Below are 19,504 nucleotides of genomic sequence, written 5' to 3' on the forward strand. Positions count from 1 at the left end.
GTCAGCAGTTCCGTAACTGGGACCAGAGCAGATAAGGTTATTCCCTCCCGTACTCAAACGGAAGAAACAACGAAAAAACTGGTAACGTTTAAGGGAAAGAAAACCGCCCATTGTACCGGCCTATTTTGGTGTCTCATTACTTGCTTAAAAAGTATTCGTTTTTACTTCTCTTCACCATCCCGAAAACAGCCAAAGTTACCTTGTATCGGGGATGGGGGGGGAGGGGGGGGCTGAAAACATATAAAATGGAACAATCACAAACGTCCATACCCAAGAGGCTACCTCCCGAGGCCGGAAAATATACCAACACCTTGAAATTTCATGTAACAGACATGCAGTAGGCCCTGGTTAACATTTGCTAGTATATCTTTGAATATTTTACCTCAATTTTTTCTTGGTTGCAATTTTTTACATTTTACAAAAGGGCACACCATGACCACTGTCTACTCTACGTCCTCTGAAAATTTCAAAATTAAAGCGTAAATAAATTGCTGTCGAGTATGCAGCCGGGACAGGCTATCCATTGTTGCCGGTACCACGGCTGCTGTGTTGATGATGGCGTCGTCCAGCCCTGAGGACGATGGACGAATCGACCACCGAAATGTAGGTAACAATGGATAGCCTCGTTTAAAAGCAACGAAAAATAAACATGAAAGCCGCAGATATCCGAATTATCAAGCTATGAGAATCATATCAGGAAATAAATACCAAGTTTCAAAAAACTCTACACGGCCAATGTCAATAACAAAAGAATCAACAACATTCGGAAGAAGAAACTGGACCGCTGTTACCAGAGGCTCTCTATTGTTGTCAGTACCACTGCTTCTACGTCGATGATCGAGTCACCCGGCCCTGAAGTCGATGGACGACTCGACCATCGAAATATTCGGCTACAATGGAGATCCTGAACGGCTGCAAACCCGACAGTAATTTTTTCAGCATAATACACCGGGAAAACTTCTGACTTTTCTTCATAAGGCGGAAGATTTAAAGGAATAATACCAAAAACAAATGACTAACTACGACCGGTCGTGGGGAAGGGATGTTTACTATTTATCAGCTCATTCGAAATTCATGCCACGTCCCGCGCATGAAAAATGCACCCGCTGACCCGATTTGCTCTCATCGATTTCATGGACAAGAATTCGCATCATTCCTTTTTTTTCATTTTTTTTACGAGCGGGGAAGCATAATATTCCGGACGTGGAAGTGCTTTGCTAGGGTTCTCGAAAGAAGGCTACCGGCCAAGAGGCAAAGAAGAAGATGAGGGAGAAGCGATACCTTGATGGATCAAAAAGACTTCGTTCCCTAATTAGAGAATCCCACTGTGCATACGAAAACTGCGATCTTTCCCAGTTTCAAACTCCAAAGCGGTCCACGACGAGCTTTCTGAGAGTGGGTCACCGCTGTAATCAATGCCAGAAGGTGAGGAAGATCGAACAGGTTGAAGGCAGAAGGGCAAAGACTGAACGAGAGCCATGATAATGACTGCAAAATCAGCACAAATAGTATTGCGCTTCACCGTATGGTATAATTATTTAGATACATAAAAATATATACATATTTTTTTCAGAGCGACGGAGAATATTATCTTAAAGCCTCACTACATTTCTAGAGTCGACAGAAACAATAGATTAAGAGAAATACTGCCGAACGGATAGATATAGGAACTTGTTTTTCCCATTTCCGTTACGTCATTTTTTCGTACATAAATGGTGCCAGATGCTCTGGACAGCAGTTCATGACTTCGAATGCCTACCGCAGATCGCGACGTATCCAAGGCATGAGGCAACAGGCCAAACTCGCAGTTTTCTTGTCTCTTCGCAAGTTTATGTAGTTTAAAAATGGTGCGTTTTCGACCTAAACTCATCAGTAATTTTGATTCATACTGGCATCAACAATGCAGGGTTAAAATTTCGTGAAACGATTTTTCTCCAACCTGCACATTCCATGGAATTGCCAAGGCAATGGAATAAGGTATGGTATGGTATTTGGAGGAGGCGACCAACAGCTGAGATCATTTGCGCCATGAGGGAAGGGTATGGAAGGAAGGGTGGAGAGAGACCTGGCGTCGGCGTTGGCCTGCTCTTAACGAATGGCGCCAAGGGGACCACGGTTTAACGTCCCATCCGACGGACGGAATTTTGCGCTTGAAATGTCCTCCGCAAAACACTCAAGCAGGGATCGGGCAGTCTCTGAAAATTCTCTGCCACTGCCGGGATTTGAACCCGAGCCCGCCGGGTGGGAAGCCAACACTCTAGCCACCACACCAACCCGATCCCCGGCAATGGAATAAGTTTTAAACAACGAATTCCTTCGGAAAACAAAACAAAATACGGCCGGTCCGGCGGGAATGATGCGTTCTTTTGATGTGTTCCTGGGCTGACTCTTCCTGCGTCACATGAGTGAGAGAATCGGGTTGCTTCGCAAGAGATGCTAATCGATTAGTCGTTTCCCCCTTTCGATCGCACTTTTTCGCACGAAATGTTCTCGTAATTGTTCTGCCCCTGAACATCACCCCTCGTCGCCAATGTCACGCTTTCCCCAGAGTAATGAGTCTCGATGTGGAAAGTTCTCAACCACACATAAGTGTTTTTTCAAACAAAAGCTTTTTTTTTTAAGTCATCTCGTCTCTGCAAGGTTATGCCTTAATTGTCGTCGGCGAGTCGAGGAAGACGTGATTGTAACAATGATAATTGCCCATTTATTCCTGTTCACTGTACTGGAAATAAATTCTTCGTTTATTTTTTATATAGGATTGCCTCCAGTACTTTTTGTTATCGTGTGCATCAAACAAGAGCAAAATTTCTCTCCGACCCACCTGTAATGATCACCACTCGCATTAATATTTTTGTGGTAATTGCCTTGAGAAAAAGAAATATGTATATCCTAGACAGGAAAACCTACCTTAGGCGTTAATGAGGCTGATAAGTCCATTTTGCAGCCCGTCATAATTATTTATTTCATTTTGATAACCCATTACCGCACACCGAAGCTATAAGGATACATCATACCATTCTGGGTACATGAGCCTCTTGAAGAAAATCCGCACTTCATTTTGCTTTCGAATAGGGTGGTTTCCTATTTTTTTATTGCTTAATTCGAAAGATTATTACTCCTGGATTTCACGATTTTAGATTTTTAAATGACGATACCTATTTTTCACGATTAAATGAAAAGTAAAAAAATTCGAGCGCGCGAAAACGCGACGGCTGAGTATGAATGCTGGGGAAAGCCTGTGTGACGTCTGTCGGCTGCTGTGTGAGGCCACCTGGGTGCTAGGCTATGAACGCCGCTACGATGCAGGCTGCTTGCTGCCGAGCATGGCAGTATCGTAGAGTACCCTGCTAGCAGGTAGCGCTTGGCTCAAATAAGGATTATTAATACCCTATGAAAAGAAGGAAAATTTCCGACCTTAGCAATTTTAATAGATGATTATAAATAGATGTTTCCCTAAGCTCAGTGCCACATGCATGCATTGGTAATCTCAGACGATGTAAAACTCCTGACTACTCGTATATAATCTAGGTCCCTGTGACGTCACGTGGAGTGGCATCGTATGGGCGCCAATCTAGCCTTTTTCAAATGAGGTTAAAATTGACCATTAACATTCGTCTAAACTGGGATTTATAAAACTAAATAATTTGTATATTACGAATACACTTATGGTGGGTAACGAATAGCAATCAATGCCTTTCGTTTTCTTTGGCGAAGGAAACTACCCTATTCCCGATTTTCCCGGTCGCTGGACACCCTACTTGTGGGACCAATTGAAGGATCGGCCGTCAAAATTTCTCCGATTCCCTCGCTCCTCAACACATCTCGTGGATGGCGACGGAGGCACTGCCGGGCGGGCTTCGGATCAGTCCTCTGGGCCGCTTGTTCCCTCAGGAGGATTGCAGAGGGGAAGAGTTAAGGAATGGACCGACGGTGATAAAGCGGGAGCCACTCGACGGCGTGTTAGCGAAGAAAATGGATCGCCCGCCAATAGACTAGAAGAACTTCTGCCGCGGTGACGAAAGGACGGCGACCAATAAACTGCGCTAACTTGGGATTTGGGAGAGAAACAGAGCAGGGAAAGATATAGCTGGAAGTATATACATTTGCAGATTCAGTTTTTGGGGGATTTTTTTACTATTTCATTGCTTTTTTGATTTTGAAGCTGTGCGCGTATCGCTCACAAATACTACAACTCAGCCGTGAAAGTTGATAATAATTAACAAAAACAAACCGTTTAATAATTTAAAATTTTTTTGTTACCATTGAATAACTGAAAATGGTGTGCTAGTTTTAACATGCTGAATTTCGAAAAAAATTCAATGCAGGCAATTCTGGCGATATTTGTTTTAACTTTGAGGCCATGTATTTTATTTAATAAAGTGACCTATGAAGAAATTTTTACAATATGCACAAATATATTGACAACAGCTGCGAAAAGTTTCAACTTCTATTTAAAAAAAATATTTTTGAGGTTTTGTCCAGCTTTTTTCGATTTCAGCTCACAGTGCGGCGTAGATATAGGGAAGAATTTAAAAAAGAGTGCGAAATATCGCGTTACCAAGAAATATAAGCTCTTTTTGCCGTTAGTTTTTTTTTGCCTTGACGGAAAGGGTATGAAGCAAACTGAAGTGTGAACTGAACTATCTACATTCACAACAAGTGATGTTGCGTAGTCAGACGTAATAGCATCCTTTCGATTCCTTTCCGAACTAACGAGCCGTCGAGTAGTATGTGAAGGATTTCAGTTCCCTTACTCTCATCGATGGAGCGCGGAGGATAAGATGGATGAGGTAAACTCCGTGGAGGCGGCGACTGTCGGGTGAGGAGAGTTGACGACTCGGCACATCCACCGCGGAGGTCAAATGAGTGTGGGTTGGTATAATGCAGGGGATGCTAAAAGGATCAGGAGATAAAGAGCACGCAAGTCGAGTAGCTTATCTGCTCCTTCCAATAAAAACGGTGATACGGGGAATGCGTAATGAATCACAAATATTAAATGTAGCAGTCATACAGCAGTGACTTAAGGCTGTTCCCTCGTGACCTATTATCTCAAAACACATTATTTTCTCATACTTCGTTTAAAAAGTTTTTCTTTTGTAGATGGTGTTTAAAAAACAAATAATGGTGCTCATAATTTGGGGAATTCAATCATCTTTAAACTTGAAAATACTTTGCGAAAACTGACAGCTGTAAAGATATCACGATGAGTATTTCGTGAGCTAACGGAGCAAGTATGAACAGAAAAGAGCAAATCAGATTATAGTTTAAAAAGAGTTTGAAGATAAGATTAGGTAAGAGTCTGAAATGGAGTGCAGCGCTTTACGGTGAGGAAACGTGGAAGATGAGGAAGGAGTATGAGAGAAGACAAGAGCCTCTCGAGATCTTTTTTGGAGTAAGCAACCGATATTTAGGATATATAAGGTGGACTTGGATTGCACCGTAAGCATTAAATACAAGATATTTCAGGAGTAACTCGCAATACTTCAGAAGGTGGTATGGGAGACGATTTAATAATTGTTGGTCCAAAACATAGTCTCAACTCCTTAGTTACTGTATTACAACGCAAAAATATTTTGGATGCACTTTGCAGTTACCATGAAAAAGATTTTTTTGAAAAAGGTTTTCCTTTTCGTCATTTTATTTAATACTTAATTTTTAAGGACATTAAATCAATAAGGTCGGGCGACATTATAATTATTATTATATTACAAATGCGGTTATAACTGCCTGAGAAAATCTTTAAGCTTAATTTAAAAAAGAGCTTTGAGCGAGTATCAACAATTTGATTGCGCATTGAACCCATTTGAGACATTTATAATCCTAAAATGCGAAAAATAATCATACCGACGCAAAAAGCGTTAACTCTGAAGTACTGAGTTTATAACTTTTTGGACTACGACGTCCAAAATATCTGACTCGCACAGGAAAAACATCCATTCTCACTAAATATGTAGGTTGGCGACAGAACAATCCAAATTGAATTGAATTGAAAAAAAAAGCAAATACTCATCGCAAATGTAATTGAAAAAACTTAAGCTAACGTAGAAAATAACTATCGAATAAAAGTAATAGAAGCAGTCGAGATATAGTGGAACGGCATCTTATTAATATTCAAAGAACAGAGAGATGGCACTTTTCCACGGTTTACTGATGTAAGTACGACGCGTTTCAACCAACCAATCAAGTCACTTGATTGTTCTTGATAATGACCTGTCGGTTGAAACTCGTCGTAATTTCATCAATAAGCCTGTGGAAAAGTGCCATCTCTCTGTTCTTTGAATATTGATAACTATCGAGGCTAAAAACCAAATATCGGTACATATAAAAAAATGTGGGATATTCCACTTATCCTTATATTTTAAGTGAGCATTTTTTCCAGCACATTTGAGCCGACAGTACCGCCTTTTTCATGTAAGTAAAGTGATATAACTCCAATTATACCACGCATCTCATAATGACTCAAAAAGAAAAACGATAACGAGCATACATTTTATAAGGTATCTATAACGATTATTAGGGTATGATGAATGTTTAATATTAAGTTTTTTTGCCGAAACGACATATAAATATTCTATCCACCCGCCTCTCAGCTATTAAAAGAGAGTAGTATGAGTAGTAATCACCAATATTTTTCCTACGCCGCTTCAAGTTCTGGCATAAGATGCTACCTACGTACAAATTCTGATTTTATATTTTTACCAAATATCGCACGAGAAGCATTTTTTGGTGGCCGTACGTCGGTGAAGCACATATTTATTTAAGTTTAGAACATCATATTTTGATATTTTCGCGTAAGTTACATAAAGTTAGTGTTTCGGACAAAAGCCACAAAATATTGTAGTTCGACCCAAAATTTTAACATACGGAACAAATACGCAATCAGTAGAGATCAGGTAACTAGGAATATGCTTTGGGTGGAATGAGGTAGGGTAGTGGGGGCTACCCCCCACCCCCTAGGAAACCGGGAGATCAGGAAATATATTGAAAATTAACATGCCTGAAAATGCATTTTACGTCATTTTGGCACTTAACAATGACTTTAAGCAGATGCAGTTACTATATATATAAAATTCAGACAAGATTTTTAAATATTTATTTTTATTTCTCTGAGGCTTTTGGTATATCGTCTACGTTATCCCCTCATCCCCCCCCCCCCCCCCCCATGGTTACGCCACTGCTAGAGATCTAACTTCCGAATGGCTACTTTTTTCTGGTCTCTTTCCAATTATACCTCTCAATTCATTCAAGTTGTCCTATTTTCCCATAACGAACATATCATCATCATCACTGGTCAACAATCCTAGGATTGGTTTGACGCAGCTCTCCACTCTATTCTCCTATCAGCTAATCTTTTCACACCTACGTATTTCTTCTCTTTCACATCTCTCTTTACTTGTTCCATATATTTTGTTCGAGGTCTTCCTTTTCCATTCTTTCCTTCCACTTGTCCTTCAACGATTGTCTTCATTAGGCCATCATGTCTCAAGATGTGGCCTATAAGGTTGTTCCGTCTTCTTATTAAGGTTTTCATGAGGCTTCTCTTCTCTCCTACCCTTCTTAGGACTTCCTCGTTACTAACTCGGTCGATCCATTTGATTTTCATCATTCTTCTGTAGCACCACATTTCAAAGGCCTCTATCCTTGCTTTCTCCGCTGCGGTCATTGTCCATGCCTCACTTGCGTATAGGAGCATACTCCAGATGTAGGTTCTTATAAATTGTTTCTTTACTTCCATATTTAAGTTTCCCGCTGTAAGCAGGTCTCTCTTTTGGTGGAATGTTCTCTTCGCCTGGGCTATTCTGCTGATAATTTGTTTCTTGCTTCTCCCGTCACTAGTTATCTTGCTTCCCAAATAACAGAATTCATCCACCTCTATCAGTTTTTGCTTCCCTATTTTAATGTTGGTCTTGACGCAATCAAAAGAGATCTTATTCCCAAGCGGCTATTTTTCCCGGTCTCTTTCCAATGATATCTCTCAATTCATTCTAGTTCTCTTACGTTCCCATCACAAAATCATTGCTTCTCTCTCTTCACTCACGAGTAATTACGGTGGATGCAGAAATGGGTAGAAGCTCAACAGTTCCCACTCGGTACTCCACGGCCCCAATGAGCACGCTCAGTAACTAGTACGTCAACGTCGCGCTTCTGGTGATACAGCTTATTTTCCCCTGCATAAAACGTGTTGAGAAACTCGCTTTATTTCTCCCACTACAAATGAGGAGGGTCAACATCATATGAGCGGAAAAATCCAGGACAGGGAATCGTACTCTCAGTCGGTGAGCCTATGTGTTTGTGTCTCATTAAAGCCTCTTTCTACCTCGCTGCTTGAAACTTTAAGTATTACTTAAAAAATATAAAAACGTTAACTCACGAATTTAGGTCGGTAATGGGCCGGCTCATTAAAAATAAAACCTTGACCCTGATATTAATAACGATGCCTATCTCTGTTTCAGTACCTAATACCAAATTATTAAAGGTGTTCTACCGGTGAAGTTTAACACAAAGTTTTTTGCCAATATAAATATTCTATCCTCCGGTCTTACAGCAATTAAGTGAGAAGATAAGAAGTATTCGCCAATATTTTTCCTATAATGTTATTATACAATTTCCGGCAAACATAATTTTACATAGGTATTTTTACTTTATTAAAATTTATTGTTATTAAATTTACTATGCAAATTTTTTTATTTTACATTTTTACCAAATATCACACGAGAGGCCTTTATTGAGGCCTTAAGTCGGCGAGGTAAATATTTATTTAAGCATAAAAGAATACTTTGAAAATTTTGCGAAGGTGACTTAACATTTGACCTTGACCACGAAATATTTTAGTTGTAACCAAAGGCCCCTATTAGCCGAGGCAACCAGACGCGCAACCGGTGGCGCGTCCGGTGGCGCGTCTGGTTGCCTCGGCTAATAGGGGCCTGAGCAACCCAAGGTGGAAGGCGCGGTTGCGGGGCTCAGGCGACTGGAAAGTCTGGTGGCGCGTCTGGTTGCCTCGGCTAATAGGACTCATTTGATTCTATGCCCCACGACTGACCAGTTCCACCGGACGCGCAACCGGTTGCGCGTCTGGTTGCCTCGGCTAATAGGGGCCAAACAGTTGATACTAACAGCGGATAACCAACAATGGTATGACGATTTTCAAATCACCGCCACTGAGCACGATCCCAAAAATTTTTATGTCCCTCTTCGATTCCCACGATGACCTATTCCCTATCATTCAATCTATAAAACCTATTCTCTTTCTTCCCCTCCCTCGACTTTCAAAAATTCTTCCCTCCAACACGGCTTTTAACACTTTAAGTGCTAATGACGTAATATTATGTTCTCGCGGAATCTCGTTGAACTGCGAGCAACGTCATATTACGTCTGTTTGAATTTGATGGTCTTTTATATTACTGCCGTAATATTAAGGTCGGCTTTCTACTTATAAGCGTTATTTAGAGGAGTTAGTGCATAGAAAATACACTAAATGGTAGTCTTCGATAAGGCTGTTTTTATCTCGACATTCTATTTACTCTAGTAAAATTACAAAAAAAATCTAAAATTTGGGAAAAATTCCCAGCACCGGAGTAGGATTGGATAGGATACATAGGGCCAGCAGTAAGTAATAGTGTTAACATCCTCTCCCCGTTCAGTAATACCTCAATAGAGTTATTCTCTCTTTTCTCCTTATATATTCCACGTCTCCTTTGCTAACGCAGTTCTCTACCTGATGTCCTTACTGCCGTATTCGTTTACTTACTGCATACATGTCCGGCTGAAGATGTTATTAATCACTTTTTCAAGAGAAATAACGACTGAGATTTGTCCGAGTTAGCTGATAAGCAGCGATGTTAATCCACCATCCTGGTTGAGCAAACATCCGTGGGCTGCAACGGGGACGGGATATCGGTTTCCGCGGCGTTCCAGAAACCGGGAGGAAACGCGACTGTCTATATCAACAAGATAAACGCCAACCACAAGATAATTAAAATTCATACTACAAATCGATTTCGAAGTTGCATTGCCCAAAAATGAAAAAAAAAAAATGCTTACTAATGGGAGAAAATAAAATGGAAGCACCCTGTATGATTTTTTAAACCCATTTTCACGTAATATTACTAGCAATACTATCATTCATCAAAGAAAAGATTGTTAACAGGCTCATAGAAAGATCAGTATTAATTTCTTATAAATCAGGTAATAGAAGTAAAGAGTGTAAGCATTCGAAATGGGGGCGCTATCGAATAAAGATGAAGATAAAATGGATCGACCGAGTACGTAATAAGGAAGTGCTAAAAAGAGTGGGAATTAAAGAGAAGTATCCTAAAACCCTTAAGGAGAAGACGGGACAATTTATAAGAAATGATGTCCTGATGAAAACAATCGTAGAAGGACAGGTGGAAGCAGCGGCGGTTCTATGGGGCACAAGGGGGCTATAGCTCCCCCCCTTGGGTATCCAATTTACACTAGATAGAATGGTAATTTTTTCCGATCCCCACTATTGCTGGAATTTTTAACCCCACTTAGCCCCACCCTTGTCCCTATCCTGGACCCGCCACTGGGTGGAAGGGAAGAAGGGTAGGGGACGGTCCCGAATTAGTTACATTGGACAGGTTATAAAGGATGAAAAAAAAAGAAATACGTCGCTATGAAATGGCTAGCGGATAGAGGAGAGTAATGGGGAGATGCGTCAAAACAGGCCTAGGATTACTGACTTATGATGAAGATGAAATCAGGTCTCAGCTTTTGCGACAGGTTAAGCCGTTGCAAAAGTTTTTCCGCAAATTCAATCGGAGTAATTTCATTGATTTCAATAATTCAGGGCACAAAAATGTCTTTTTGTGCCCTGAAGACGGTGGCAGACTTTGCCACAGACACGTTGGCAATTACAAACCCATTTATCTGGTGTGAACCCCGATTAAACCTCATCGATAACCATCATTAATACTAACTTCAGCAGCAATTAAACCGTCGCAAAATTCAACGCTCGCAGTTTTGCCTTTCTAGAAAAGGAGTCGAACAGAAAAACCTTTCGGCAATAAAAACTGGGAGGAAAAAAATCAACCCAGCAAACTCGCGTTTTTGAGCGGATGGGAAAAGTTGGACGTCTTGGCCTCGGGGGACGAGCAGAAATCCGCATTTGAGGAGGATCGGAGGAAATCCGTCGAGGAGGAGAAAGCCGCACGAGCGCCCTCCATTAATCCCAGCAAAACATCGGACTCAAAAGACGATCGCTTTGGCTTACTTTCTAATCCAGAGTCCGGTCCGAATCCAATGTTTTTCAACAATCGATTTCTAACGGACAAAAATTCCGATCCTGTTTTTCAATTTTAATGCCAAGAAGACTACTCGTACATACGAGAGTCCTCATTCCATTCCTAGATAGAAGCTTGATTTGTACTGACATTTCGGTCGCTACTTATCGATGGTCGATTTATTGGTCGATGACTTTCAACAATCGATTTCTAACGGACAAAATTTCAGATTCTGTTTTTCAAGCGTAGTGCCAAGAACACTAAATACAAGAACCCTCATTCCATTCCTTGACAGAAGCTTGATTTATGCTTACATTTCGGTCGCTATTTATCGATGGTCGATTTATTGGCCGATGTTTTTCAACAATCGATTTCTAAACCATAAAAATTCGGATTCTGTATTTTAATCGAACAGCGAAGAGGAATACATAAAGGAAGCTTCACGCCATTCCTTAGTAGAAGCTTGATTTATGTTGCCATTTCGGTCGCTTTTTTATTCGGTTTCCAAAAATGTCCGCGGCACGGCGATGAATGCACTGCGATTCATAAATTCTCATTATTTGCGATAGTCTTTGCACTCACGAGAGATAGCATTGAAAAGTTTCGAAATATGTTAATCACTTCATCACGAATATAAATCCGTTTATTAGTCCTAATTATATCTTATAAAATGTCACCGCGGCAATGATTACATAGTGATCCAATTATTCTCATTATTTATAGTACTTGAAATCGCGACAAATGGCACTGAAAATTTATAATTTCAAAATGCCACATCACCGAAAATATAAATTTCGGTTAACAGCCTTTATTAAAAAAGCTCTATCGATGTATATATAAAAAAGGATGTCTGTTTGTCTGTCCGGTATGCACTTCCCTACGGCAGGACGGATTGATACCAAAGGTAGTATGCAGGTGCTTCTCATACTCCCAAAGCCCGTACTGCTACTTTTGATTATATCCGACACGTCATTTACGTAATTTTCTCATTACCGTTTGTTACGTCACGTCATACAACTTCTGTGGTTGGACATCCTGGCGGGTAGGCACACTTCTTGACACGCTAAAAGGAAAAGCATAACTCAAAGGATTCTACACTTAAGTATTAATCCCCTTGGTTAAACCTTTTTGCTCGTGTATGCGTTCACAGGATAATTTTTGGTCTGCGCACGTATGGACACACCCACCGATTGGTGTTGCGGAGCGGTGTATAAGCTGATTCCGTGCGCAGTATACGGAAATCGTTTTTTCATTGTTTGCCATCATCATACCTACTTTCTTCCTTTACTTAAAAATCCTGCCAAGTGACTATGAATTCCAAGTTTCCCACTTCTCTCGATACTATCCTTCCCGAGCAACGCCCGGTGGCCTGCTAGTCTTTATACACGTATAATTGAGAATGTCTGTTTGCCTGTCCGCTATGCGTTTCCATACGGCTGTACGGATTGCGACCAAAGTTAGAGAATAGGTGCATCTCATGCTATCGAACCCCGTATTGCTGCTTTCGTTTTGCGTCCGATGCGTCTTCAGCATCGTATTCTCATTACCGAAACGTGCAAGTGCGCTCAGCGCCATATAGCACCCTTTCCTTACCCTCTACTTAATTTCCCGCCTTGCGATAACATCCTCATTCTCTCTGCGCCATGTTTGTGCACATCTTTGTGCGCGCTGTTTGCGAGGTGAAGGCCGTTTGGGGGACTTCCAGCTCCAATACCATTTTTTTTCGCAACTTCACCGTTCACAGGTAAATGGCCCACGAATAACCTTGTACTTTTAACAGTTCATTTCGACAAATCGTGTTTCCTCTTACGTTCTTTCACATTTTCCCTCTGAGAGTCCAATATGACCACGTATTTCGAGTTCTAAGTTTCCCCTTCTGTTGTTACTATCCTTCCCGAGATACGTTGGGTGGTCTGCTAGTAAGCTATAAAATGATTGTCTTGCACACCGATAGTGACCGCACACTCTTCTTCGGGATAATTTTTCTTCCACAGCGTATACACGCATTCCGAGGACGAGGATGACGAGGCCATAAAACTCTGACCCCTAAAAACGAACCGACTCCGCTCGGCCTCCCCTTACGAGACCGAATGGCGCAAAGAGCTTCCCTAGAGACTAATTACGACGAGTCTTCTCTCCGGAATGGGCTCTCATATAAAAAAATAAACAAAAGGAATGAAAGAGGACTCCCGAGACGAGTGGTTTCTTCCTCTCGGCCCGTTTTTTCTCTCTCCTTCTGATGACGTCCTCTCCCTCAACAGTTGGTTTCGTTCACTAGGAATGGGGAGGGGGAAGTGAAACTTGAGGGAGGAACGACACTTGTATTATACACTCCTCGCGACTAACTTTGGAAAAGCGCGTTGGCGCAAGCTGAAAAGATAACGGAGAATAGACGGATTAAAAAAATGATGCGATGTAAGGATGTGGACGTTCAAAAATTAATTTTACTGATTGCTGCTCATTTAATTTCACTGGTTGGGTTAATAATGGCATGAATAAAATCATATTTTTTTTACAGAGAGTTATAAGCAAACGGCTGCTTGCAGGGGCGGATTGAGCATCAAATTAGCAGGGGAGTTGTCACGACCTTGGTTTGGGGAATATAGAATACCCGGTTCTCCCGCGTACAATATTCAAAAATACCTTTTTTTACACATTTTGGAGGCTAAAATTTCATTTTTATTCCTAACAACATATGAAATTAAACAATTTTAGACATTTCAGAACAAAAAACGTAATAAAAATTAAAAACTTTTGATAAAATTAAGGGGGCGGTCATGACCCCTGTGATCCCCCTAAATCCGCCCCTGGTAACATGGATCAAATGGCATATCACGCCGGCATGTCTCAATTCCCAAATTGGACTGCCATTTTCAATTCACAAACTTCCTCCCCATTCGCACATTCTTAATATTTTCCATATAAAACTCCTTTTAATATCCCGTCCTCACATAGTACTCCCCCATCGAAACCCTCCGTCTCCTTTGCATTACATCAAGAAGTTTCCTCTCCTCGCCAACTATCTCTAGCACTTCGTCGTGCCTCATCCTCTCCGTCCACTTAACCTTCTCCATCCATCTCGCCACACCCACATCTCGAACGCCTCCAGTCTTCTCTCGTTCTCCTTCCTCAGCGTCCACGTTTCTCCACCGTAAAATTGTAGACTCGAAATTAGCCTTTTCCTTGTCTTACACACTATTGCTTGGCGACTCTTTCAACACCCGCTCCAGTTTGTGCCCGTCTACTCTTATCTTGAACTTCATATCCATAGCTCGCGATGATTTCCAAAATCGTATGGCACTTATCAAAATGAAAACGGCCTGCTTAAAATGCTACCAGTCCCATTTTTTTTGGTAAGTGTTGATTACCAAGAGATGTTTCATTAAGAAAAAATCTATTGATTCTGGATACATCTCGGCCTCGGTGGCGGCGGGGTAAAGCCCTCGTCTAAAAAACTAGAGGTCGCGAGATTAAGAACTGCCTGGGTAGGTTGCCCCTATCCAGGGCGTGATTGTTTGTGTACGCTAAAATTGTTAACATATTGAAAATCCCGAAGCAAAAGGCCATATAGAGCTTTTTCAGGAGGTATAAGAATAAATAAATAATCATCGGCGCGTCATAATACATCATTTTCACACGGATTTCGTCATATAATGAGGATAGTGTTCGTATATGAAAGACATGACATTAAATAAATAAAAACTTCCATTGATTTAGCGGCACCATGTAGGCATCCATTTGTCGCTATGGAAATCTTTACTTGACACGGTAACGACAATTTCATTTTCTTTTTTAGATTTAGCAGCATAAAAACACAAGAATTAGTTAATTTTACTCGTGTTTTCAATAACCGGAAATTGGAGACATTTTAATCGAAAACAATTTACTTCTTTTTGAAAAATTTTTAAGCATACGTTTGCAACATTTCCATATCGTCTCCAAATGTTTTCCCCATCATGCCCAAGTGACCTTCTTGAACAAATTTAGAGAAGGAAGTTCCTTCCGCTGGGCTAATTCGCCGTCACGGGTTCGATATGCATGCGCTTGCTACCGAACGACTTCCAAATAAAAAATCTACACTGTGTTTGGAATAGTACACAGTTTTTCAAGGAAAATAGCCGGCAAGAAAAGAAATTATTAACAAGAGGAGTAAGGCAAGGCGGATTGAAATGGAGTGAGCAAAAAGGATTACCGAAACCAATAAAAGTGAAAACGACCTTCTTGAGAAGGCTACTTCAGTATTTTACGACAGCAATTACAAGGAATTCTCAGATGTAAGTGACTCAATCACTTTTTGAAACGGAGGGCGATTATGGATCCAGAATGCTTTCGAGAGGAGTACCATATGGGAACGGATTGAATGCGAATGCAATTAAACGTTATTAGGAGATGACAGTACGGCAACTCGGCGAAAGTTATGGCTAACACCTGTGGCTGATTGCGGAGTAAATATCAACGAACAATTATTAGCAAGAAAAATTATTCTTACACATGAAACCACAATACGAAGAAGGATATGTATTTAAAAAATTCTCTAACATTACTCATCCACATTTAAAAAAATGTTTTGCATGGATAATCACCAATTTAATGAGAGCAAAACATTTTTTTCAGCTATGGGTGGTGTAAAAGTTATGAATAAACTTGTAACATAAGATACATTTAATAGAATTCCGATACATCATTGAACCAGGAAGGAGAACGCTTAAACAACCTAAATTTTCAAGCGGGCGAAAATTGTGTTAACCCCGATTGGTAGGATTGGTGTAGAGAACTTTCACCGACCAATTCATTGTTTGGATTTAGTAACAGTAAGAATTTTATTTGAGTCCTTACACTCACACAGTGGTAGCGAGGAAGTTCTAAGAAGAGTAGGAGAGAAGAGAAGCCTCATGAAAACCCTAACAAGAAGACGGAACAACCTTATAGGCCACATCTTGAGACACGATGGCCTGATGAAGACAATCGTCGAGGGACAAGTTGGAGGAAAGAACGGAAATATATGGAACAAGTAAAGAAGGATGTGAAAGAGAAGAAATACGTAGGTGTGAAAAGATTAGCTGATAGGAGAACTGAGCGGAGAGCTGCGTCAAACCAATCCTAGGATTGTTGACCAGTGATGATGATGATACTCATACACCCATAAAAGCACACCGTAAACAGATTTGCGCTCATCAAAGCAAGCACAAAATGTAATATCATCACACTAAGATGCTGTGAGTTTTTTATGCGGAAGACTCATATGTTACGAATAATTAATAGCTTCCCTGATGACTTCGATGAGACGGCATTGAAACTTTAGAGCACACCAAAATGCAATCACTAATTAATTACTGAAAATATTTTGCATACATTTTAGCAATACTACTTTCATTGTGTACAACATAATTGAATTTATAACCCGACAATATTAAACAAAAATCTACTGAATAAAAATAACTAATAAATAAAAATCTATTGAACGCACCCAAAAATTAGCAGTTTTTAGAATTTGGTGGCGAAAATCATTACACTGGGAAGTAAAAAACGGTACACTGTCAACCTTCTACATGAAGAAGTTGATTAAAAAGAAACAAATAATCACAAACATTTGTGAAATGCTTAAATATGCAGTAGATTAAAAAACTAGAATAAATTGCATTGCAAGATTCTCACGCATCCAAAAAAAGCAGTTTTCAGAATTTGACACGGAAAAGCATAATGCTGAGAGATAAAAATCCATGAATTACGAACATTCAACCTAATGAGGAACGAATTGATGAAGATCCAAATAAATTTCATTTATGATTCTTTTGTTTGCAAAATCAAATTTGTTGTTATCTTCCTCCTAATAGTTGAAGCGCCGCCATCGGGTTTGGTGGTCATTAGGTGAACTAATCCCCAAATTCAATTTTAAATGAATAGGTGGATAAAAAATAGAAAATCTAGTGTTTTGACACTTAATTCAAGGGTTTCAGACGACTTTAGAGGGTCTATCATATGACTTTTTGTCGTATCTCGTCTCGTTCACCCCAAACATTTGTAGTAGTGAGCGAGTGAGTCAGTGAGTGTTTGGAATTTTATCGTATATAGATTTAAAAAAAATCGGATTGGTATCGCAACTTTCCATAATCAACAGACAAAAATTTCGCGGACCACATGTTCCACCCTTGAGACTTCCAAGGCAACGTGCTCTACCGCCCTCGGCTTGAAGAGCAGCACGATCCTTTTTCGCCTGAACATTCCTCAAGCGACTAACGACGCATCATCGAGGCCATTAAATCGCCTCTTTCCTCGAAATTCGTCGGAGTGGCCCGTCCCCTTTCTCGCAGCCACTTCTTTTTTATTGTCTTCTTCCCTCGCCTGGTCATGGCGAGCTACTTTTCGGGACGAGAGGCTCAGTAATTCCCCGAGACTGGGACGCCCTTAATTCCAGTATCCGCATCTTCGACAAGAACAAAACCAACGCGGCGAATCGGTTCCGATCGCAAGAATCTTCAAAATGTGCGGACCTTATTGGGGCGTGCTCTTTTTCGCGACAGCACTCCACGGTCACTTTCGCTAGATTTACATTTTTTCACATTTTTCATTTAATAATACGTCCCTTTTCGCGCGACCCACCTCGGCGAGGATTGAAAAGGAAAGGTAGAGACAAAGAGCATAGGTTGTTGCCTTTCGCAGAAACTGTTTATTTTTCTCTCTCTTTCGCATGCCGACTTAATTTCTCAGCAATGCTTCCATATCCGAAGCATATTTCTTATGCGTACAATGATTCGGACAAAAATCTAATCCTTACCATCTTCACTAGAGTAATGCGTTAATGATCAAGTCGATCGATCCATTATCCTGGTAATAGTGTATTTGGTCAATACTGATTGTGAGTATGCGCCATGCTTCAAATGACGATTTTTAAGAATTATTAAAAAAAAACTTGATAAATATACCGCAGTTACCGAGCCTCAACGACCTGCGTCGCGTAGCTCAGACTTGACGAGCGATAGAAAAATCGCTCTCATTTCCTTGGTCGCAAACTTATTTTCCAAGATTTCTTCGCAGTTTTCTTAAGAAATCTTTACTTCACATTGTGATGTTAATTTCCTGAGTTATATATTTCGTAAACGAAAGATGGTGTCTACTTTATTTCGGATTTCACGCAAAAATGGGTACGCCATTTTGTGTTGTAAAATCATGCAGATGTGAACCAAAATCATGGAAAATCATGGATAATACAGCCACAGCAATCACACGAATATTGTTTTTTATTCCATAAAAACCATACCACCGCAACACCACCTGCTTAAGTACTAAGATTTTCGGATAAAAACGAGATCGCGCGCGTTTTTGAAAAATTTGTCATGTTTGAGACACCGTATCTAAGCAACGCACAGTGGTCTAGAATCGAAATAAGCTGGCCAAAACATCAAAATCGATTTTTTGAGCTAGGAAGTTGATAGTTCGCATACTAATTCTCAAATAAATTGCGCATAACTTCCTTGATTATTTATTTCCTGTGTCTTTATGCTAACGATGTCATTGAGGTCAAAATTGAACAAATTTAGCGAAAAACGACCACACTCCATTTTTTCTGAAAAATGCCAACTTTATTCTCGTGCGGTGGTTTCATAAATAGTTTTATTGACAAAACTGTTATACCACCTTAAGTAACCTGTCTTTTCCTTACATTTGGAGGATTTTCAAAGATTTTGCTTTGTCATTAACCATAGATGTATAAAAAAATGGCGGAGCCTGTTTTCAGCCATTTTTTTACGTAAACGTAGAGAAAAAGTAGATACTTTCGCCGCCTTCCTCCAAGGGACTTATACTACGTCGTTCTATGAAGCTGTTAAACAGTGAATCTAAAGTAAAATCTTGCACCAACTCGTAACCCCGAATTTTACATCGTTTTTTCGAGCGAGCGGTCGACCCCGGTTCTGGCCGGCGGCGGCTGAGAGTACGGCGGCGGGGCAAGCGTGTGGATGCGATATGGCCACATTCACTCTTATATCTGGATAAAAGATACAAAATTGGGAGAAAATAATCACCATGAATTAAGATTTATAAATATTGCTATGAATGACACTTATTATGCAATCGCTGTGTACTGCAAGAAGGTACACTGAAAGGCTTCTTTCTTTGAGTGCATTCCATGTACTACTACGGAGAATCGTGTGCTTAACGTAGGGAAACGGACCCTTTTATTAACAAACAAACTCTCCAAACATTAATTTCCACGAGAAAAAATTCTCCTGGGCCGGGAATCGGACCGCTGACCTTTAGCTTTC

General features: G+C 40.4%; 1 protein-coding gene across 2 annotated transcripts in view; it reads right to left on the bottom strand.

Annotated features, from left to right (window-relative positions):
- Positions 1 to 19,504, bottom strand: part of LOC124162078 (tyrosine-protein phosphatase 10D) — a 283,105-nt gene that overhangs the window by 50,100 nt on the left and 213,501 nt on the right. The gene's annotated exons all lie outside the window — the stretch shown is intronic.

Source organism: Ischnura elegans, chromosome 7 (genome assembly GCF_921293095.1).
Source record: "Ischnura elegans chromosome 7, ioIscEleg1.1, whole genome shotgun sequence".
NCBI lineage: Eukaryota > Metazoa > Arthropoda > Insecta > Odonata > Coenagrionidae > Ischnura > Ischnura elegans.